The following is a 25,343-nucleotide window of genomic DNA, read 5'->3' on the forward strand; positions in this document are numbered from 1 at the left end:
GTGACAATAACCCACCGTGAGGCACTACTGTCAGCTGGTGTTTGTGAAAAAGCAGACGCTCAGCAGACCCCTGACTGAGACATTACTGACCACCCATGACGCGGCACTTTAGAACTTCCTAGGTGCGCTTAAAACGCCTGACTCACCTCCGCTCAGTGAAGAAGGATAAGAACATGGAGACATGGAGACATGACATGTGTGCTGATGCGTCCGTTAACCCCTTCCAGCTTCTGTCATCACTGCAACATAGACTGTGCTTGGAGGTGAGTCCATGCACCAATTACACACTTCCTGATGCTAAGTGGCTGGTAGGGTTTCTAAGTGGACGATTCAGCAGAGCCGTGACGCACAACATTTGGAGTGAGATGTCTTGAGCAGTCTTGTGTCAACTACTGTTAAAAAGACTGAGCATCTTTAGATCCCAGACACATTTATGTGTTTCTTCTGGTGCATAGCTTCCCAAGTAGTGACCATTGTATGAATATCATGGCATGTAAAAGACCACCTAGGCATGGTGCTGGTTTGCCATTAAGATAGATAACAAATGGTCAGGTTCTGAAAAAAATTGACCATACCAACTTTAATGGGAACAGGCGAGTCTATACAGCCTTAATTTAACCAGAGAACATTATGTTACCTGGATCACAGATAAAACAAAGGTTGCACTGACTTCGAATTACTTTTAAAGGAATGATTTAGCAAAAGGTCACATCCACATGTTGCTGATTTAAAATGGATAAACAATATTAAAATCTGTTCAAAACCATATTCCAGTGTAGACCAGTTTAGCTTGACACCAGTAAAACCAGCAAATTTCTAAAATGTCCTGCTGTACAATTTATACATTTTAAAATCTGCTGAAAAACAGATTCCAATACAGACAAACCAGTAAAACCAGCAAATGTCAGAAGCTGGTCACTAGCAAAATCTCAATTTGTTTTTTAATCTCAATCTTTTGCTGTTTTTCCATTTTTTTAAACATAATTTGAATCTGGAAGTTGATTGGTAGCCGTTTTGTAGATACAAGGTTTTTGCCATGCTGGCTACACCAGCACAAGACCAGCATGCACTAACATAAACAAGCTTAGACCAGCTTAGATCAACATGGAATAGATGCTGGTGTAAACTGTTCTTTAGCAGTGTGTGTGTGTGTGTGTGTGTGTGTGTGTGTGTGTGTCTGTGTGTGTGTGAGAGAGAGAGAGAGAGAGAGTATTCCAGAGCTAAACTACAGAAGCAGAAATTGCACCCTAAACGTACCACGGCTGGTGAACTAAGTCTCTGTATCTGTTAACTCACTGTAATCCACTAATGGATTTCGAACTCCTGTGAGAGTAGCCTCTACTTCCTCTCGTTCTTTCACAGGTAGCATCCACATGGAGTAACTAGCTGCTATTTTTGTAACTGGTTGTGGGTGTGTGGCCAAACCAGTTTCCATGCAAATACCTTAATAAAACAACTAGATACAGCTTCTACTTCTGACATGCTACCTGCTGCCTGCAGCTGTTAACCAATAGGAGGCCTGTTTCACTGATATTTCACGCTGAATGAGGATGCAGGCTGAAATATTGCAACTGATCTGGATGTTTCTGTTTGATAATTGATGAAAACACCAATACTGCATTTTCCTCCTTTACAAAGCAGCAATAAGACACGTGTGATTTTTGACCATTTCACATGTTAAAAGCATGAAAATATATATCATCAAATGAAACCATATGTTTCGTTGTAAGGGATTAAGCCATAAAACTGAACATCTACTACTAAATAAAAGTTATAAAAACTTAACCCCAACGCAAAGGATTTTATAATTTTTAAAATGATCTGTATTAATATCCAGATATGTGCCTTGGTATAACTTGTTATTAGACTTATAAGAACGTTAACCCAATGTTAGGCCAGACTCAAAAGCAAATGCCAGCGCCCAGCCAACGCTCTGCAAATGCACAGTCCTGCTGTTCAAACTCATACATACCGACGTGCATTCTTACGTTACTGTGGCGGATAAAACACTCAGTACTCAGAGAGACGATAGAGGGCAAACCATAGGGTCTGTAAACAGAATAAGGTCAAAAGGACATAAACAAGTCAACAGCACAGAGTTTGAGAGATAGCACAGAAGTGTGTATAAGATACCTTGGCCTTCGCTGTAGCGCCCTTTGCGGCAAACCCTCAGAATGCAGCTCATGCTTGCGTTGCGTTCTGCAATATTTGCGACACATTTTTGAACGCAACTAGTTAGAATAGTCTAATAGTTCAAAGATACCTCTAAGCTTTTGACATTACTAAGCACAAGTCAATAAGGTGACCATAGTACTCTGCTATTCGTCCAAGTATTCTCTATCTGGGGATCCTCTATTGTTCCTGTTAGTGTTACAGAGAAGGACTATAATAAGGTAATAAGAGGTGGACTAGTTTATATATATATATATATATATATATATATATATATATATATATATATATATATATATGAATATGCAGTCAGTTATAATGCCAGTAACAGCTGGTAAACTATTGAAATGCCTTTAAACGATCCATTAGTTATTACCTTTCTTTTTTTAGTCCTTCTCTGTAACACTAACAGGAAAAGTAGAGGATCCCCAGTATATAAACACAATATAATAAATTACAACATAAATATAAAACAAATGACATAAAATCTGGGGATCCTCTATTGTTCCTCTTAGTGTTACAGAGAAGGACTATAATAAGGTAATAAGAGGTGGACTAGTTTATATATATATATATATATATAAAAATTTTCCTCCTTTACAAAGCAGCAATAAGACACGTGTGGTTTTTGACCGTTTCACATGTTAAAAGCATGAAAATATATATCATCAAATGAAACCATATGTTTCGTTGTAAGGGATTAAGCCATAAAACTGAACATCTACTACTAAATAAAAGTTATAAAAACTATCTTAACCCCAGTCAGGTATAATGCCAGTAACAGCTGGTAAACTATTGAAATGCCTTTAAACGATCCATTAGTTATTACCTTTCTTTTTTTAGTCCTTCTCTGTAACACTAACAGGAAAAGTAGAGGATCCCCAGTATATAAACACAATATAATAAATTACAACATAAATATAAAACAAATGACATAAAATCGTGTATTTTGTATAATTGAACCCACTGCCAGTTCCTGTGCTCATGATGTCACCTCTTTTCCGCAGGATGAAATCTGTCTCCAGCATGACTTTTCTTTTCCCACCTCTTTTCCTTCTAGCCCCGCCCCCACGCTGGTTCCTAGTGGACTGGCAGCTAATCACAGCGCAGGAGGCGTGGTCTGTATGGAAACGGGTGGGGAAAAAGAACAACACGGTAACAGAGAGCAAACCGCTCCGTTCACTTTCGCTGTGACTGAGGGAGGAAGAAGCCGCAGCAGCAGCAGCAGCAGCAGCAGCAGGTCCTTGGCTTTTTCTCCGAGAAGCAGCTCGCTGGTCTTTAGCCGCTGAGAGGATAAGACACTTGTGTGAATCACACACACAAACACACTCACACTCACACACTCACACACACACACAACAAAAGACCGGTTACCTCACCAGAAATACTTGGGTGAGTCATCCATGCTTCTACTTTCAGCTGTCCTAGTTTTCATCATGTCTTTAATTACGTGTTTTAATATGCCGAGGTTTAGCTAGTAAAGGCTGCACAGGTATCACAGCCAGCAGATCTGGTCAGAATGACAGCAGCTGGAGACTAAAACCACACCGTTTTCTTTCCTCCAGTTTATCATCAGTCACTTTCCCTATGCTGTAAAAGTACATACATACAGTTCTGCCAGCAAACGTGAGTCTGCAGACTGTAAAAGGCTGTGTGTTTATAGTCTACACATGGCATTTGAATTGGATCATAGAGATGTGGCAGAAACAACAGAGAGAGCTGAAAGTCTCTGTAAGGCCACTCTGCTGTGTGATGCTCATGTTGCTGCCTGACTGGTTGGCGGTGGATGTGCGTCAGGGTTGTGTCTGCATTGCTCTGTTTATGTTCATCTACAGTGCTTCTGCGTGTGTGTGTGTGTGTGTGCTTGTTTTTTTTTGCACTTGTGAGGACCTGCAGTCCTTATTATAATGGGAACACATTTTTCACCACAGATGCGACCAAATGCAAAAAGTGGCAAAGTGGAAGGCTCCACAGTTACACCAACAAATGTGTGTGTGTGTGTGTGTGTGTGCGCATGTTTTTGCACACCGTTTACAAAAGACTGTTATTTCTGACCACCCTGTGTAAGTGATGAAAGTGAAAAAGTGTGCTGTACGTGTGGGTGTGGGTGTGTGGATGTGGCAGTGACTGACTGCACCTGCCATTTGTCAAGGCTGCGAGTGGCTGTACACTCAAGAAAAAAAGTGAAATCGCCAATTTTCTCTCCACCTCCTGGTAGAATACTTGAGGCCTTTGTCCCATTGACAGTGTTATGTCAAAACAAAACCAGTGCTGTGTTAAAACATATGAAGTCGGATGCTCACGGCCTAAAACACGGCTTAAAAGTCAACTAACAGAAATACACAGTGCTTGGAAAACACATTGGGCTTGGAATAGCAAGGGGTGTTCATAATGGAATCTGGTGCTGGAAGGATGATAAATGCTGGAGGACAGCAACGACTCAGAAAATCTTAAAAGCCTGTAAAAAATGTTGGAAAATGGAAAATGGGAAAACCTAAAGACTTCACATACTATTTTGAGATTCAGAAATTTAAAATCACACGTTCTGTAATGTTTTTAGTTGCCTTATGATGCGCTTAACAATTAATATCCTGTATAACTTCTCATCCTCAATCCTCAAATAATCTGTAGAAAGCCTACAACTACAACGATACACAACATTACAGTGATGAACACAGTCAACATTTTGAGAAAAGTACTAGTTTGATTGGTTGAAAAGTTGAAATACTGTTTTTTGGGGGTAATTTTAGAGAGAGTAAGCTTTGAAGGGACACAGATGTCTACTCCAAAGCAAAAGACTGTTCTTATGGATATATAAAGCTTATGTACAGTAGGTATCTGATATGACGACATGAGGGCATAATAACTTATTTTTGTCATTTCTTCATGATAAAAATACAGGATTCCAGAAGATCTTCATATATTAGTAGAGTCAGTGCTATAATCAGTGCACTGATTTATGTAGATTAGATAGGTTTCATTGTCTACATAATTAACATTATTAAAATAAAAATATAGATTTACAATTAGCTGACGCTCTTATTCAGAGCAACTTACAAGGTTACTCGTATTACAGAGGTGGGTCAGTGTAGTGTTAGGAGTCTTGCCCAAGGACTCTTATTGGTGTAGCGCAGCATAGTCACCCAGACCGGGAATCGAACCCCAGTCTCCCACATGGTGTGGTAGCTCAGTGGCAGGTAGTGGTGTTATCTGTTGCGCCACACCAACCACCTTATAGATCATTATGTTAAAATAACTAAATCCATATTATCAATACAAATAAAACTCTATTATACCATTATAATGAGCACACCATCTTCTTCACCTCTAACACAAAGGTTATCTTTTCTTCAAGCTGTATGTGTGTTTTACACCGCTATGTTCAACAGTGGTGAAGATGGTGAAGAAAGTTATTTGCAAAACAAATTGTTGTTAAACACTCTAAAAAATAGGGTTCTCCAATGGTTCTTTAGTACTGGCCTGGTTTATATATAGAACCATGACATCTCAAGGAACCATTCAGATGCTTAAGTGGTTCTTTGGATTGAAGAACATGCCTTTGTAAATGGTTCTGAATAGCACCTAAAACACCACTATCATTAAAGGTCAGAGAACCCTTTTTCAGTACTACATCATAGAACCCTTTTTGCTTAGAGTTTAACCTATTTCCAACCACTAGTCAGGTCTCCCCCATATCCCATCATGCTACTAAGCTGAGAGGGTGGAGGCTAGAATGTGCTTTTTCCGAGTCACGTGAAGCTAAACCTTACCTCTTCAAACTGGACACCTGAACACGCTTAGAGGAGAGCACTAACCACCAATTCTGTTACATCAGCTAACAGACGCTCACCCACCCCAGAGAGAGTGAGGCTAGTTGTGCAGTCTTGGTCACCTGGCCACAGATAGCTGTTGAATCACCAGGGATCCAATCTCCTAATAATAAGGCCACTGCTGAGATGATTGCACTACCCTGGAGCCACAGAAGGAAGTTTTTGAACTAAATGCATGAAGAGTTGCATCTCAGGTCTTGCCTGAAGACCAGGTCACACATAAACCTCTTATTTACCAGAGTGGCCGGCCCTGCCTACTCTGCTGGAATGTGAAGTTGGGTACATGGCTGAATGTAAGCCCACACTGGTAACAAAGTATGCGCTGTTTCTGGTGATTAGAAACGGGAGATGGGTGATAAGCACAAGCTCTATACCTCACCCAAGCACAAAACAACAAAAAAAACCTTAATTCTGGCGGCACATGGGCGCTGTCAGTCCTCCATTTTGTCCCAGACAAAAGCAGCCAGGCAGCGCCAGGTGTTGTAGCCCTCTCATGCGGAGCCAGCTGATTGATTACCCACATGCTCCGTTTCTCATGGAGATGGATGGCAGATTCAACATGGCTGCACTCAAAAAGCTGCAGACAGTCAGTGGCTCTTCAGCTGCACTAATCAAACAGCCTCGGGGGAATTTGATAGATGAAAAAAACAAAACAAAGGCATGTGTGAATTGAAGAACAAATGAGGGCCTACCACCCCCCCCCCCCCCCACACACACACACTCTCTTCTGATAGCAGCCTGTTGATATTCTCTTCTTCTCATCTAATAGGAACCACAGGCTTTTTTCCCCTCTCGCTTTGCTCTGCTGCCTGTTTTGAATGTGAATGAGAGGCGAGCGCTCTGTCACAATGGGCAAGATGCTGTCAAATACATTTAGCAGCTGGAGTCATCGCATGGCACCCCGGGCTGTGTTTGGACATCAGAGGTAAATTGTTCATGCGCTTGCCTAACATGTTACAGTACATGCTTCTGACAAAGTCTGGAACAAAGTCTGAACACAAGGATGACATAACTATTGCAAAGAAACAGGACGTATTGTTGGTTCATGTGCTTTTGGCGAGTTCTCTTACTGTGTCTCAGCAATGAACCAGGTGGTATTTCCACTGTGGCAGTGGGTGGCTTTTGACTGCCCATCTATTTCCGGCATATTGATCTTGACAGAATCTGATCTGGCGTTGAAAGGGGTACGGAGAGATAATTTTACTGTTTTCATATGGGAGCTGTTCATTTTCAGTATATATAAGCCTTGTTATGGAGGTACTAAAATATAAGTGATTACTGACTGGATCCATGTTTTGAGTCCTGGAGTCCAGTATGAATCTCCGGTTTGTCTGACAGTAATACTTCCAGAGGGAATTGCCTTCTGTTACTGGCTGAACCTGGCACTCTTCTAATACACCCAGCTGGGTGCTGTGTTGTTATTGTTATTGAGTGTGGTGTCCGTAGTGTAACACTGATTAGTACATCGGGGCCTGTCTGTAAAAATCCTTAATGCAGAGCAGGCAAATAAATTTACATTGTTGCCTGGAAACAATATGTGTGGGCCCTGATTTGTTCTAACCATCATCACACTTATTGACATAGTTTAAAATATAACTTTTTTATCAGATCATGCTCCCTGCATTCTACAGATCATGCAGATTTTTTTATGCTCACTCCACTGTGAGTTTAACAAAAATCCCAGGGATGGCTTATTGAGAGGAACACATCTTGAACAGAGCTGCCGTCACAAGCCTGGGCTCAGTCAGAGCTGATGGCTCCTACCACACTGCCCCTGCCTAAAGTGCTTGAGGCCTTGATGCTCCATGGGGGCGGGTTGTACAATACTAATAACTAATAGCTGAATAACATAATGTTAGTCTTAGTGGTTAGTCAATGTAGTCGCATGGTAGATATTCTTGAAGATAGGATTTTCTGGGATTCATTTTCAGCTCTTTGTCCAACTGTAGAAAGGAACATTATTCTAATACTGCACAATGGTAATGTAATATGCTGCCCTGCGTATTAGTTGTTGACTTAGTCCTAATTGCATTTCTGAAGCCCCCTGAGTCTGAACTCCTGGCCTAAAGTCTTCTTAAGCATCAGGTGCAGTGCACCTGTTGACCGGGCAGTAATAAAATCACTGTTGTCCTAACCCACGTTTACCTGTATTGTATCTAAGAGGATTCTTGTAGACAGTAGTTTTTTGTGTAACTAACTGTGAAATACATATGTTAATATTCTACTTAGTGCTCTATATGTAATGTATTAAACATTCAATAATAATATTAAATGTAAAAAATATTGCATATTTATTCATTATTTGAAATTTTATAATATATCTTTATTATGCTGATCATCCACTGTCAATTCTTGTCCGTTATATGTACTGTATAATGTCATCTGCCATATACGCCATATGCATTATCTGTAGGGGCTATATAACCAATTACAGGTTTGCTCATTACGCTCAGTCTCAGAGGCACATGTAGATGATTCAGTGCCAGTTGTCACCCATGGGGACTAAGCTGTTGTGATGCAAGGTTTCCTACACTATATTTATTTTTGCCAGGATATCCTCATGAGCAGGTGGAGTGGGCATTGTTGTTTTATCCTGTACCTTTGATATACTAAGAAGATAAGACAATGACGTAGTTTATAATTTAGATAAAAAGGAAAAAAAAAAAAACAAGGGTCAGCAGCAGTTATGACCTATAAAAGTACCACACTTATCTGTATCGGCTGATAATTGTGTAAACAATAACCTAACTGTATTCATATCAAACCCTAGGATACTTCCAGAGAAGTTTACTGTTTCTCAGATTGTGAGTGGGTCACTGCTGAAGGCTGTTGCCCCAGTGCAGTGTAGTGTAAAGCCCTCATGTCTTAGTTACTCTAAGGGGACTGTTCCTGCAGACCATTTAAGATACTGATATATAAGTCATCAGATATTTGAATTGATTGAGATTGAAAGGGATTAAAGAATTAATTGTCAAACTGTATTTTCCTTGGTATGGTTGAATAATAGTTGAATAGAGTCTGGTTTATGGAGATTACAAACTGTGAACCTCAAACACTGTTGCATTATCGCCTAATAAAAAAAATCCAACATAATCAAAACAGGGCTAAAAAAGGGCCAATTCCAAAACACTTTTAAAGTTGACACTTTAATACTTAAAAACATTTACATGAACCCTGCCCACTAGCAAAATAGCCGTAGTGAAAGCTGGGGAAACCGTAAAATGCAATGGTGACTTCGGGAGAAAATGGAGAAGCTCAAACTAGACACACAACGAGACAAAAGCTGTGGAGGCAAACCGTGATCTGTGCGAGGCTGAAAGCTAATGCCAGCTTTTTAGCTAACCATGCTAGCCATCTCTTCTCTACATTGTCCGCACGCTAAAAGACAAACTGGACTGAGAGGGGAAAGCGCTTAACCCCCCCCCCCCCCCACCCAGTAAGACTCTAGAAAGCCAAACTGGTGGAAGCACATAAGATCAAGGCTAAAGGCTAACAGGCTACAATATTGTCAGCTTGCTAACAGTACAGGCTACTGAAATGACACAATGACTGCAAGGTTAACATAATCAGCATGTTTCTTTCTTTCTGAGACAAAATAACAGGGTGGTAAATAGGCGTAACATTGTAACATAGCATTGTGTCCGAGCATTTTTCCACCACAACAAAAAGCATACTTTCTATTTGTACCTCAAAAAACAGCTTAAAACAATAAAGGCATTTTTGGCACCTTAAAATGAAATAATATCAAGCTTTTTTCAGTGAATGTCACAATGTCATAAAGCAGCTTTACAGAAATATGAGGCTAATCTCTTGCTGAGTAAGTCAGGACAACAATGACAGGAAAACCCCTGAAGGACACAACAAAGACTTTGCTGTTAGATGCACAGGTGTGGCAAGCATAGCTTAAACATGTAGAAAATTCCCCAGAATAACCTGGTAAATGTAAATATCTGACTGTCCCAGGCGCCCGAGCACTACATTAACACATTGATGATAGCATTTAGCACTTGCAGGCTGTCGAGATGCAGAGTGCATGCACGGTGACCTGTGTTTTGGCCTTGTCGTCCTCTGAGAAAATTTTTATTTGCACTGCCGGAGGAGAGGAATATTGCTATAGAAACAGCACCTGTTTCACTTCAGAGATTCTAATTTAAAATGATCCAGAGGGACCTCATGCGAGCCAACACGGCTGTATCTAACTGTGTGTGTGCTATGTATTCATTTGGGCCACTGTTTCTCACCTTTTAGACACAAGCTTGTAAGTTATTATGCTGGAACAGTCATGGAGGGTCCCAGGTTAAAAGCCTAAATGGAGGGCGCAGCTTCGAGTGTGCTTCAGGTGGGCTGCAGTGGAGTCATTTGTTTGTTTCTGGCCCTCACCCCAAACAGACTCGGAATCCACATCCTTCTGGTTACTGATACAAACTTGCCTTTTGCCTGGAATCCAGTTTCCATACCATTTATGTGTGTGTGTGTTTGGAAAAATGTAGTCCTTTCTTATCCAGGATCCATTTATGTATTATTTAGAAACTCTTTTTGTATCTTCTCTGCCCTCACTCATCACCCCCCCCCCCCCCCCCCAATACACACAAACAAAAAGCTTTTCCAGTGGATGATGATGATGTCTGACAGTCTGGGATGTGCCCCTATGCTTCCAGATAAGCATGGTTGACCTTTAGCTCTCATATCTCCAAACAGCTGCATTATTTATGCCCACTATTGGTTGTTATGCCACATGAGAACAGTGGAGAACTTTATGACTCACCTGTAATTGAGCTGCATTCAAGGGAAAGTTCCATACTAACTTTCACAGGAAGCATTTATTAACACACTAGCACCCCCTAAAACCACTACGTGCCAGCAGCCCACCTGCTTTAATTAAATTTACATTTATGCCACTTAGCAGATGCTGTTATCCAGATTGACTTATAGAAGTGCATAGTTTTCCACTCAAAAGGTATCTTTAGCTAGTGTGAATCCTACCTCTAGCATCCAGAGATACCTCAAAGTATTGACAAATAAGCTCCCCGGATGAAAAAGTAGTCACCTTGCATGTTTAAAGTGATAGTAACTTAGGCTCCTGCAGGCATCCTGCAGATGGCGTTGCATGAGGATGATCAGGCTATAAATACCTGCAGAATGTGTGATGGGATTCATAGATTGAGAAGAGGTGATGTAGTGCGGTTATCATTGGATTTGCGGAAAACAGGGATGCAAAGCAGATGTTAATGATTGGCAACAAGGAGTTATTGCATTTGGGCATGCAAAAGGCCACAGTGTGAAGGAAGTAGCTGAATTTGCAGGTGTATTGAAAAAAATAGTCTACAGGAAATTCTCGTCAGAATTGTGGCTGAAATACTTAGACTTAGACTGGCTCCGTACTTAATGACATTGGTCAAAAGCCGGTCTGCACCAAGTACGGCTCGGCTCGACCCACCATCCCTCAAAATCCCCTTTTTTCTGTCCTGGCACCAAAGTGGTGGAACAAGCTTCTCCTGGGTGTCCGAACGGCAGAGTCCAACGCTCTCAGTCTTCAAACGCAGACTGAAAGCCCACCTCTTCTGAGAGTACTTGGGCGAATATCAGAGTGGTCACCTTACTGACTTGTGTTTAGTAGTGTCTAAACTTAGAGGTATCTTTAAAATATTAGCCTATTCAAACTAGCTGAGGTTTTTCTTGGGTAAATAGCAAAGCACTTTTGAAGTCTTTCTGGATAAGAGTGTCTGCTAAATGCCTTAAATGTAAATGTAAATGTAGGCTGGTAACACGGCTTGTGAATAAAAATCACTTTTCTTTCAGGCAAACATTGTTTCTAGAAGTCGATGCAAATCCCAACACCCAATTTCTGAAAGAACACTCTGCTTACCATCAACACATTGGGCAGAGTGGCACCAAAGCCCTATGCTCACTTCTGCTCAAGAATGACAAAAGTTTCCTGCAGATTTTTGCCACTGCTTTTAGACCCGTATGACCGTTTGCTTCCATACACTTTCAGCTATTTCCTTCACACTGTGGCCTTTGGCACGCCCAAATGCAATAACTACTTTTTGCCAATCATCTGCTATGTGACCTATTTTCCACACATCCAACGAGACGTTCACTGCACTGTACCACCTATTCTCAATCTATGAATCCCACAGCACGCCTCATGCAATGCCATCCGCAAGAGCCTGAAGTTACCACCACCTTAAACACACAAGACCAGCTCAGAGAACTTACAAAAGCAGTCATTTGGCGGATTAAAGTCGCTCAAGCAACCTGAAAACGTCTTTTCAACTTTCACTTTGCAACCAAATTAAGACATAGAGGGCTGTCTTTTCCTAGGTGTATTTTTAATGAAATCTTTACAACTAAATATCAACCTTAAGATGTCATGCAAAGTCATTGTTTCAATGTCTTTTCAATGTGTTTTTGCTGTGTGGGTCCTGCCTTGTGGACATGGATGTCCTTTTCAGATCTGTAGACAGTTGCTTAGAAGAGCCTATGGTTGTTGATGGTTAGTACAAGGTTTGAGGAGCCAGAGAATGTATAACGTTTGTAAATGTAACTGAGCTGACAGTTCCTAATTACAGCTGATGACATGCCTCAGGCCTAATTTACTCATTTTTTAGCCTCTGCAGTGCTTAAGGTGGCCAGCTTTTGCACAGTCCAAATAAAGATGCTTTTGATTATGAGTCAAGATGTTTGTAGAGTGTTTGTCATATTCTATTACCAGAGTATTTGAATGCATGCAAAAACCGTTTTCATTTCCTCAAACAGTCCAGCCTTTAATCTCCTTTAGGATGATATCAGGCTTCATTCTAATAGTTAAAAAAGCTGATCAGAGAGCGTGTCCAGAGACTGTGTCACAAGCAGAGCGATGGACATGGTCTGTTGCCAAGACAACTAATTATTCTCAAATGTGTCTGCTAACGCATTTAATGTGCGCTCGCAACATGCCACTTCTCTCTGCCATTGCATTGTCCACACATAGTTGGAAAAAGGTCACTGGCACTTTCTCTGTTCAGACTCCTGGTGCAAGTGTGTGCGTGTGTGTGTAGGAGAGAGTGATGTGAAGGGGGTGTACACGAAGGACGCATGCATACGTGCTTTCCTTTACGTGAAAGTTTTCTATCGTTCCTCTTTCAAAGCTTTCTGTTTGAAGCTGCTGTTTTGGTGCAAAAGGTGCTATTGATGAATGACCATTCATTATGCATTCATTTACTCTGATCTCGGTGACACTGTGCTATATGTAATGTAGTCAGTTCTGTGATTAGAACAAAGTACCGTTTCCATTTAGATGAGGTACGTGTCCTCAGCTTTATTGAAAGTGACCTTGGTTATCACAGAGCCTCATCAGAGACAAAACTGCCGTTGAAAATGATTAGGCTGTTTTTTGAACAGCGGTTGGCGCATCAGGACACGGCGGAGTGGTTTGTGAAACGAGGGCTAATTTGCTTGGTGTACATGCATGCGCTTAGTCAGAGCAAATGGTAGCACCCCCCCCACATGTGTTTGCCAACATAGTGTACAGTCATATCAGAAAATTAGGACACCCTATGAAAACCTTTTATTTAACATATTTAAACATCAGAGAGAAGTAATACAACTAAGCACATAAAACTTTGACATTTAAGACAAAATCTCTTTGTACAAAAAACAAAGAGGTCACCTAGACAAAGTCCAGGACTTCTGAGAGAATGTTCTTTGGACTGATTAATCTTGAGTCTTGCCCCGATGTTTTTTTGACAGCGAGGGTATCCTCCTTCTATACCTCTCATTAAAACCTGTTTGGTCTCATTCTGATGGTAGATGATGTCTTTTGACATCAACTGTGGCTACAAGAGCTACCTGTAGGTCCCATGATGACATCTAAGCATTTCAAGAACAAGAATAAGACTTCTTAATGCATCTTAAGCTCTTCTCTTGGGCTGAACTTGCTAGGATGGCCTGGTCTGGCCATGTTGACAGTTGTTTTAAATGTGTGTTTTTATACTTTATTATACAAATGATTTAGTGGACAGTGGAACGGCTGATTTTCTAATCTTTTTAAATCCCTTCCCAGACTCTTAACCATCTATAGCCTTCTTTTTAAGGCCTCAGGGAGCTCTCTGGACCTTACCACTCACTTCAACAATCAAGATTAAACCAGACTAAGTCTGCGTTCACACAGCAGGTGAATGTGGCCTAAATCTTTTTCCTCACATGTGAACAGTGTGAACAACAAAAATGACATTTTTAGTTCTGATTTGTGCCACCTTCATGGTATTGAAATCTGTATATGTATATACAAATCTGGTACACTGCAATGTGGCCATATGCATATCTGGTACATTGCAACAGCCAGATTGGAATTCATGTGACTTTTACTTCAATCCAACTCCACATTCCACGTGCTGAGGAGAAAGGGAAATGGACGACAGCAGTGATGGAGGTTTTCAGTGGTGGGATAGTAAGGTCACAGACAATATTTGGGGTGAGGTTTCTGTTCAAACACAATTATAAGGCAAATATTGCGAACGCTCTGCCTTTGTACAGAAATAGGCTGAACATGGACACAGGAGGATGTGGCTACAGTGTTAAAGGACATTAAAAAGCTTAAAAGCAAAATTTAAAGAAATCAAGGATGCAAAAGTAACTGTGGCCTAATAACATGCCCTTCTTCAGAAAGCTGAAACCAAAATCTCACCCGAAGCACTGCTCAACGTGGCCTAAACGTCTAAGGGTTAAATAAGACAGGCTCCTCTAAAGTCCTCTCTAACTATGTTGTAATCATCTGCAGCTGATGTGCTGCACCTAATTCTAATGTTAGACATTTTATGCAGTAATAAATGTGAGGGTGTCCTAACTTTTTTCCTCTCAAGAAAACTGCATTTCTATTCATTATATGTTACACATTTTAAAAAGACTTTTTTCACCATTTTTTTTACTTGACCGTGTATACTGTATCCAGTGTACATGGTTTTTAGCATGTTCTGCACTGTCTGTTGTTTGGAGATCCAAGGTTTTCTTAGGACAGCAGCTGCTGCTGTTGCATTAGTTCTAAGAAAAGAAGAAGTTAGTGTTGAGTCCTTCGTATCTTTCTCTGTGTAAGATGGTCTTCTCTGAGCTAGTGGGAGGTCATTCCTCTGATCAAGGTTCATAACACTCTCCAAATTGAGTCATCTTGACTTTTATTTTTCAATCACGTACAGTGAGCAGCACAGTGTTCTCCATCTCTGACAAATAATAACCCCTCTCCTTTATTTCATCTATTCTTCACCTCTCAATTTCTCTCTCTCTCTCCTTTCTCTCTCTCTCATTCTGTCTCTCTCTTATTTTATCTCTTACCTTTCTATTTCTCTCTCTCTCTCTCTCTCTCTCTCTTATTCTATCTCTTACCTTTCATTTCTCTTTCTCTCTCTCTCCTTTCTCTCACTCGTATTCTATCTCTTACCTTTCTATTTCTCTCTCTCTCTCTCTCTCTCTCTCTCTCTCTCCTTTCTCTCACTCTTATTCTATCTCTTACCTTTCTATTTCTCTCTCTCTCTCTTCTCTCTCTCTTCTCTCTCTCTTATTCTATCTCTTGCCTTTCTATTTCTCTCTCTCTCTCCTTTCTCTCTCTCTCTCATTCTGTCTCTTACCTTTCTGTCTCTTGCTCTCTCATCCTATCTCTCTATCCCCTCTTCTTTATTGCTCTCTTTCCTCTCATTTCTCTTTCTTTTCTCTCTTCTTCCTTTTTCTCTCTTTCACCCCCCTCATTCTCTCTCACTCTTTTCTCTTTACTCACTCTTTCATTTTATTTCCTACCTCAATCTCTCACTGTTTTACCCTCTCTTATTTGGTCTCACTCTTTTTCTTCCCTCTCTCTTATTCTCGCTCTCTTTCCCCTCCCATTCTGTCTCTTGTTGCAACCCCTCTCTCTTCCGCTCTGTCCCTCGTCTATTCTCCCTTCTCTCATTCTCTCTCTCTCTCTCTCTCTCTCTCTCTCTCTCTCTCTCTCTCTCTCTCTGTTTGTGTGTGTGTGGTGTATTGGAATTAATCCACTGTGATGGTCCACAGTTCCATCTCATTCTGCAGCGCTTAAAAGGAGCACTCACTGGACTGACGTGGCTGGAATGTCAAAGACGTCACAGTGACCACACGGACGGCCGTGATCTATCGATCCATCTGAGTGACAATGATGAGAAAAGGAGGGGTGGGAGAGAGTGAGAGAGAGAGAGAGAGAGAGAGAGTCACAGCAGTACTATAAAAGATCTATCCGCTCTTGTTTGTGCGGCACCGAGGTTAAGTTGTACAGCAGACAGGGATTCTTTATTCCTGGTATTGGCAGTGACGTAACGGACAATCTGTTCCTTCGATTTGATTTTAGATATATTTATCACATATTACAACACAACTGATTGGCTTGGCTGAGAAAAATAAAACATTTATATAAAAAAAGATTAGATCAAAGATTAAAAGGTAGCCAGTGCAAAACAGTAATCTTGTAAAACATTACAACTCTACCCAAAATTTAGTTCCTACAGTAATCTGACAACCTGTTTGTCGGATACTTTTTGATATTGGTTGGAGAACAAGGACAGTTCTTAGTGGGCCACGAAATGTGAGAGAGCAAGAAAGAGAGAACTGTATCCTCTATACATGGCCTTCAGCCAGTCATGCAAATGGTGCAGCATGACAAACAAAGCACAAGGACAACAGCTCTAGTTTGGGACAAGAATCGGACACAAGATGGACTTCTTCGGTTTCTAATAAGTCTAAGAAATCTTTTTTTCTTACGTGCTTTACCCTCTTTCGCAGTGCTGTTGTCTATACTCTTAAGATGATTGCTTAGCAAGGTCATTCAGTCTGTCTGTGAACCAAAGCTACATAGCTAGCTTAATGTTATTGCACTACCCCATACTAAATCTGGCTAATTAATTAGCTAACTAGTGATCATTGTTCACACAGTTGTTAACCAAGCAACAGCATCTCTAATGTGTTCATACTCATAGCACTTGTTCAGAAATGTGTATTTGTTTCCTTTACCAGATAAAAGTGACATTTTCATATATATTAGTTCTTTTAGCTTGAGCAGACCTGTTGCTTTTAGTGAATGAAGGGGCTTTTATAAAAGTAGATGTTCTCTATATCTAATATCTATATCTATATCTGGAGATTGTGTTGCTAGATCGGACCATGCCTTCAGCTAAGAGAGGGAGAGTTAGGGCTGGAGTTAAGGTGGCTCCTGTTTTGTGGTAGGAGCCGGTCCCCACTCCGATACGTTGAGCCAGGGATGATAGATAACAAGGTTAAAAAAGGAGACTGGGTGTTAGAGGGTTGTAAAGATTCGTAAGTGCCATGTGAACAAGGTAGAGGCACAGTTTATAGGACAATGGATTAGGAAGGAGGGGCTGTATGTATGTTCCTCCTCCTAGATTGTAGTCATTTCATAATTTCACTTGTCATTACTCAGACTATGATTTTGCAGAGAGAATCTTGCAGGGTCATATGTAAGACTGCAACTAGCTTCCATGACATTTTCCGTTCATTAAAAATCATGAAAGATACCAAGACTCATGTGATTTTTGCAACACTGGAAATTTGTTTGAACAGTGAACTCAAAACGTTGCTTGGTATAATGCTGGCATAGGAGTAAAGGGAGGAAGTAAACTTTTTACCACCTCATAAAATGCTCACTTAAAGCATTGTGAATGTTGACATTCATAAACATTTCACTCTTAGGGTCAGACAGTATATTTAGAGGGCCATTGTGGCCTTATGGTTGGACATTTACATTTAGGGCATTTAGCAGACGCTCTTATCCAGAGCGACTTACAAAAGTGCTTCGCTATTTACCCAAGAAGAGGTAGTTTGAATAGGCTAAAAATTCAAAGATACCTCTAAGCTCATATACTACTAAACACAAGTCGATAAAGAGACCATAGACCTCTACTCTCCGCCCAAATATTCTCAGAAGAATATTCTCCCTCAGCATTTCAATTTTCAAATACTAGAGCTCTGTAGAATCAAGACATGTTTCCATAGTGTATTTTCTAAATCTAACCTTGAATTCAGAGTTCAGTTTAATTGAACCAGGAAAGTCCTGAAATGCCCTTTGTGAAAAAACCCAGCAAACATTTGGTCATTGTATCAAATGTGTGTGATTTCAATGGCAATTGTTCACTGGGAAGGCTCTTAAAAGCCCTACAGATCTCCAATAGCACTGATTGCAGCACTATTCGAATGCTTAATGGATCTCTTATGCATCACCTTCAGTAATGGATGATGCAGTGGTATCTCCCTAATGCACCATTTCTTAAGTCACTTTACTACCAGCGCATTCTACTAAAACACAAAAATTAACAGCTTAGCATCATATTGGAGCTAAATCCACAAAGATGAAGTTGTCTCTGCTGTAGGGTGGGGTGGTCTCCATGGTACCGCAGTAGACGGCATCACCGGGGAACAGGGGCTGCAAGTTGCACAAGTAGTGCAAATGGTTCTACATTTACATGGTTTCTGTGCTGGAAAATTGCCCAGCGAAAAGCTAAGTGGACAAGCACAATTTAATATTTGTCTTTCAGTGACTGTTAAATCAGTCTGACACTTGCAAATGTTAAACTGAGAGAAGCTGGTTAGCATTAGCCAAGTTAGCAATATAACATTTGGCCATGAAAAGAACTGAGTCTCAGAGCAGCAGGCATTTAAGACACTATTTCCAGTTAAGCCTGGTTTTACAATACTAAACTGGCTGCTACTGGTTGCTCAAACTGGACCAAATTTAATAGCATATGCAGTCCAGTATTTGTGCAAACCTCCCAAGTTGTGACCCTCCCTGAAAGGCATATACATGCATTTTGCTATTTCCTATACTTGTAGTCCACACAAGCAGAATGCATCCAATAACCTTTACACAACAATTTTAGACCACCAATTCCTAACAAATGTATTGCAATGAATTGTATTGACTTGAATCTTTGTAGGCCAGTTGTTACAATCCCTCTTTTAATCTAGGGTACTGTGCATCAAGAATGGCATTTCACTTTAGCCAATGAAGCCAGCGATCAAAAAAGTAGGACCAGAAAATCAAAAGAGCAATTTTATTAAACCGTGCAATAAGACAGCTGGATTAATTACACATTTAGAATGTACAAACAATATAAATAAAACTACAAAGTCTGGGAAATAATCAAAAATGCATGGGTGCATCTAATAGAACATACAGAGCTGCATAGGACACAGGCCTATTTAGTGAGGTATATAGGTTTATCTCTTACCTGTTTGAAACACAGATATAATAATAAGCATACAAGACATACCATATCCTGCAAAAAAGTCAGGAGTCTTGCAAATTACCAAGCACAACACAATAGAAGTAATGACACAATAGAAGTAATCAAAGTCAATCTAAAAATAAAGCATATTTCTAATAGTTCCAAACTAAATAAAGTTAAAACTAAATAAAGTTAAGGAATGAGCTGGTGAAACAACCAAAGTAAAGTAGTCCTGATATACACTTTAACTAACCTAAACCATGGACTTTAGCATTGACAATAGCAACCCTCATTTTTTGGCTCCTGCCTCTATTTATATGATTCACATGGCTAAGCAGGTACATCTGTGGAGGGAGAGCAAGAGATTAGAGAGTTAGGGTGGGTCCCAATTGCCTACTACGCACTATATTATAATATATATATTATAAGGACCAGGTCTTCAAATCTAGACCCTAAATCCTGTTTCCAGTCGTTAGAAGTTAAGGGAACAGTTAATGTAATTGATTGGCCATATAGTTTTACACCTACCAAGGGTTACAAAGGCAAGGACTGGAAACTTGATTCAAGCTCCAGATTTGAAGACCTCTGCTATAACCGCTGCCACTGCACTTGCATCATTGTCTGCCATTTCTTTCACATTATTTCCCCAGACATGAGTAGCTCCTCCCTTTCCTTTTTACATTGCATTGTGGGACAATAGTGTCTACTGAAACCAGTTGCAAAAATGGACCAGTTCTGAGTGTGTATTGTGAGTTTTTGAGTATCAGCTTAGATAATTTTGTCTTTAATGCATATTACATACTCACCCTCAGACAAACCACCGCACCAATGTTTGCACATAACGCTAATGTTGACACCATATGTCCAAATGTTTGTGGACATCTCTTCTAATGAATGCATACACACACAGCCTATCTAGTCCCTGTGGAGAAGTACTGCCAATAGAATACGACTCTCTGTAGCTGATAAACATGAACCTTCTGGCACCATGCCTAATGCCAGGCATAGGCTGGAGGGGTACATTGAGTTGTGGAGCAGTGTGTGAGCACTGTGTTCTCTAGAACGGTGGTGCCACATTCAGTACTTTTTGGATGTTGAATATTGACCACCCTACCTCAGCATCTAAAAAAAAAAATCCAACAAAAGTAGGACAAACCCTTTTGTAAAACAACAGAAATGAGCAAGTGTCCCAATACTTCTGTCCATATAGTGTATCTCCATATTGTTTTTTTCAACACACTACATTTATCAGTATGTGAGCTGACTGATCCGTAAACAGTGAAGGCTGTACTTCGAGTTTTCAAGTTCACCTTTAATAACCATAATGACGTACCTGCACTTAAGCATTTAACTTGTTCGTTTCCCTGCTCCCTAACCTTGTGTGACTCACTTCTTACCCAGCATCCTCCAGGACTCTTGGATTTGTGCCATACTGAACAGAATCTCTAATCCAGCCCCAGTAGCTGATAATCATCACCTGTGTGCCAGGTGACGGAAATTACAAAATGAAGGCATCTCCTCTTTCTCCTTCGCATTATTTGCCATTAAATTCTTTCCCTCCCAGGTGCCAGCCTAATCCCTGTGTGCCTGCCCTAATCTCACCCAGAAAACGTCCTGCCCTTATTGATAAGTGGCAATATTGTCTCTTGCTGCAAATGAGCACGAAGCTGTCTGACTCCCTGGCTCAAAAAAACCCCACTGCAAACACTCAGGACCCAGAAGATTGCTTTTGCTTTTTTTGCTCAGTTGAAAAACACAAACAAATACTTTCCCCTCCGAATCACATGGGAACATTCTCCAGCTTAATCACATTTTCATGTGCTGCCTTGTGTGAGGTGCTTCTTATTTATCTATTCATTTATTCATTCATTTATGAGGCTCCCTGCTCTGCTCTCCTCTGTGCTGTGGTGCTGCTGGAGGCTTAGTTTACCCATGACAGTGATAATGACAGTATATTGGACCCATTTTGAAGCCGAAGCTGAACCTAAAGCCAAGCCTATACCCTATACTTTTCATTGCAGGGTCTTCTGCCTTAACTGTGAACTGCAACATTGGTTTCTGTGCTCTGTCAATTTCCTGGTCTCTGCTTCCATAGTTTATTTAATTCCACTGAACAGGTTAATACAAATTGAAGTTAATAAAACAGTGAATAAAATCAGATTAATAAAAAGTGACTGACTGACTTATTTGGTGTTGTTATTTAAGTCTATAATAAATACATATCTGCACAGTTTGATGTATCAGGATTACAATTTTTTAATTTGGCTCTGATCAACTGGAGAGGAATGAGAAACAACAACAACAAAATAGATTTTGTTCCCTGATTCTGTGAATTTTTACCAGAACAAAATTATAACCTTAATTGACTAGTACCGTACAATGGACTACCACCCTTGATGCTGGGTAGCACTCTGCACTCTATTTTCGACTGTCCATCCAGCAATCTATCCATCCATACATATTCTTATATGCTTCATCCTTGTCAGGGTTCCAGAGCCTACCCAGAATAATTGGGCAGGGTTACCCCCTGGCCAATCCACCACAGGGTACAGCACAAACCCATTTACTCACACCTAGGGGCAGTTTAGCACAGCCAGTTCTTGTTCAGTTTTTTGAGGTTTTAATCCCTGGAAAATTTATAAAGGCTTACATGAGTCGACTTGAAAAGTTACTCATGGTTAGTTTCAAGTTAGAGCTAGAAGCATTATTATCAGCCATGTCTTCTCATTACCTCTGTGGACGAACTGCTGTGGAATCAGACAAAACTGCCCCATTCAGTTCATATACGAGGCTTGAGAGTTGAATAGGTCATCGTTAGTCTTGTCTACTTCATTCTCTTTGGCCTCAGTCTGTCTTGGGTGGCCTCACAGAATGAAGTCAGAAATGGTACAGCAGTATCTCACCTAGCGCTTGGGAAATTCATGAGCAGGCAGAGCGTGAAATTCAGTTTTAGACTCTCAGGCATTCTGCCTGCTAGCAGTCTGGATAGGTGTTCATAATTGAATGCTAGACCTGTGAGAGAATGAAAGAGCGAGACTGGAGAAGAAGAAGCTACTATTCTCACTGCTATTGTCTTGACTGTTGCTTTGTGCATGAATCAGAGACACAATCCCATCTTAATACGATAACCTTTTTGATCCAGCAATTCATCCAGAATAACATCATAAAAAAAGCTAATAAAAAGATATCCGATAATAGAAAGATAAAAATCTATCAGTGTTTAATTACATCTGGATATCTGGGAGCTACAAGGCCAGCCACATTTCACCCCCTGTTTAAAGAGAACAATGAAGTCAGCACTTCTGAAAGAACTTCTGAACAGCTAGAAGTTTCAATGCTAAGAGAGCATAATTAGTCCTGCTTAACTTTTATTTTCCTTCACTGGTTCCTTTTGGTCCCGTCCAACATATCAGATGTCAGAACTGTGAAAATGCCTTGAAGCAAAGTGATTTGTAGTATATATTTATGCAATATCGTCTACCCCATCCTACCTGTTTAACAACTAAGTCCGCCTTCAGCTTTGTGTCCAAAACCTGAAAAGCTTGCATACAAACACCTCCTTTTCTTCCATGATGTTTATGGAGTTTTCCCAGTCTGCTCTCTCTCTCTCTCTCTCTCTCTCTCTCTCTCCTTTACACTATTTATTTATTTATTTTTTCTAAGCACCCTGAGGATATTGTCAGTCCTTAATTACAAACTGTGTAATTAGCCCTGTTGAATTGGATGAAGTTCGGCAGATTTTGAATAGAACTCATATTTTTTAAAAGTTTTTAAACATGGTCTCCACTCTATTAGGCAGTCCTACTTAGTTGTCACCTTGTAGATGTAAAGTCAGAGACCGGAGCAGTTGCAGTTTGTTTTGGTCATCCTCTAGTCCTTTGTCAGAGGTCATAGGATGCTGCTCAGAGGACGGGTTGAATATTTCTGGTTGGTGGACTATTGTAATTCCAGCTGTGATGCTGAAATGTTTAAAAGCTCCAGCAGCACTGCTGTGTCTGAGCCACTCTCTAACACCACCATGTCAGTGTCACTGCAGTGCTATGAATGACCCACGACTCATATAATACCTGAAGACCTCTTTTTCAAGAGCACTTGGGTAAAGTGTAGTCTTTTGGAACTAGCTAAGGATATTAGGATATTTCTCTCTCTCTCTCTCTATATATATATATATATATATATATATATATATATATATATATACACACACACACAGTATTATTGGACACAAGGCAACAATACCCCCAGAGAGGCCACCTGTACACCTTTACATCAAAGAGAACTACACAAACCAATCCTCTCACATCTAGGGGACAATTAAGCATAGCCAGTTCACCTACCATGTGTGTTTTTTAGAGGTTGGAGGAAATACAGAAAGAGCACACCAAGCTCCTCACATACAGAGACCAGAGCAAGGATCAAACCCACAACCCCAGGCACCTAGAGCTGTGGAGCCCAAACACTACCTGCTGTGCCACTGTGCCGCCATGCCGCCCACACATCAACTGCTTGCTGCCTAATATATCCCACCCCTTGACAGGTGCCACAGTAATGAGATGTTCTTCTTTTTCACCTGTTTTAATGTTATTGCAGTGCACTGGATGTGTGTGTATATTATACACTGTATGTGTGAGGCTGTGTGCTGACTGTGTTATACATCTGCACTAAGGAAGGGAATGTGTGTTTAAGAGAGGAAACGTGTTAAAGAGAGTGATACATTATGTTGAGCTTTAAAATGACTCACTTGTGTTATCGAGAATCGAGAATTCTTAGTATTCCTAGTCAATGATATTAAATTCTCCACTACAGTAATTGTTATGCTCTGTACTTTTGTTGTACAGACATTGCTTTGCTGTGATTGTAAACCAATGACGGCCTGATCTGTGGGCTAATCCCATCCATTTGAAAAAAAAGCACAATAATAAATAATTAGACCTAAGAATCAGCCCTGTGGTTTACAAATATTTATTTATTTATTTAAGTAACTACTGAAACTGCTGGTTTCACAGAGCTGACAGTACCAAAGCCGGGACCAAAACTTACTAAACGTTCAATGTTTCTTAAAACTATTTTAATTTGGTGTAAAGAGCAAGTGCAAGAAAATATAAGCATATTAAAGTAGCGCAATATTGTTATTAATATTTAGATTTAAACATGGTGGCAAACAGTGTTTCATTTTGTGCTATCTTTAAAACCCTGACTGCTAGATAACAGTGTTGTACTCTTCGGATCCCAGATCCCACTGGTCTGACTGCATACAAAGTAAACTTTTCTTTTACTCATATTTGCAAATACTGGTGTGTTTTTATGTTACAATTTTCCAAAAATCTGATTTAAAAAAATCACAATATATTACCTTTTTTTAAGTTTTGCAATATATTGAATTATAACCTGTGTATCATGATACATGATACATACATCATATCACCATGTTCTTGTCAATACACAGTCCTAGTAAAGAGCCACTAATTGAAAAGTCATTTAGGGAACCAAATGTGGTTCCTCTTCTATGGCATTACCCCAAAACCCATTTTTCTGTCACTAGGCGGTTGGCTTGCAGGACTACGGTCTTGACAACCTGCTGAAACAGTCTGTAGACTGAATAATACTTTTTTTCTCTTTCCTGAGAAGATTTTGACTTTCAAAGAGTTTTTGGAACAGTGGACACCGACTACTATCTTCATGTATCTCCATGCATCACTTCTTTAGTTGTGAACATTTGACTTGTCTTTCATCATGCTTAAAGAGATACCAAATACTGATCTTAATAGCCAAAACATCGTACCAAAAGGCAAACAGTTTGGTGGAAGCATCGTAGTTTGGGGTTTCAGTTATTTTGGGGGAACAATGTAAAACCAGTAACACTACACACAAATAGTTATGTGCAAAGTATCCAATGTGGTACATCTTGTATTAAACAATGATGCATTAGAAGTTTATTTTTTTTGTTGTTCACATATACTTAAGAAAGTTTTGTTAAGAATAAAAGAGCTGAACAGTAAACTTTTAATTAAGGATATATATTTTCACACCCCTTAATTTAATGAGCAATGTGAGGGGATACAAAATTTGTCAAAAACTGGCATCTCCTCGTTCAACCCTTTTTGCATGTTTTATGTGTATGACT

The 25,343-nt window shown here is 40.1% G+C and overlaps 1 protein-coding gene across 1 annotated transcript in view; it reads left to right on the forward strand.

Annotated features, from left to right (window-relative positions):
* Positions 1-3,316: 3,316 nt before the first annotated feature.
* Positions 3,317-25,343, forward strand: part of hpcal4 (hippocalcin like 4) — a 32,412-nt gene continuing 10,385 nt past the window's right edge. Inside the window, exon 1 of the mRNA XM_072676045.1 lies at positions 3,317-3,564. The gene's annotated coding sequence lies outside the window, so the exon portion shown is untranslated. The remainder of the gene's footprint in view (positions 3,565-25,343) is intronic.

The sequence above is a fragment of the Salminus brasiliensis genome, chromosome 3 (genome assembly GCF_030463535.1).
Source record: "Salminus brasiliensis chromosome 3, fSalBra1.hap2, whole genome shotgun sequence".
NCBI classification, from domain to species: Eukaryota; Metazoa; Chordata; class Actinopteri; order Characiformes; family Bryconidae; genus Salminus; species Salminus brasiliensis.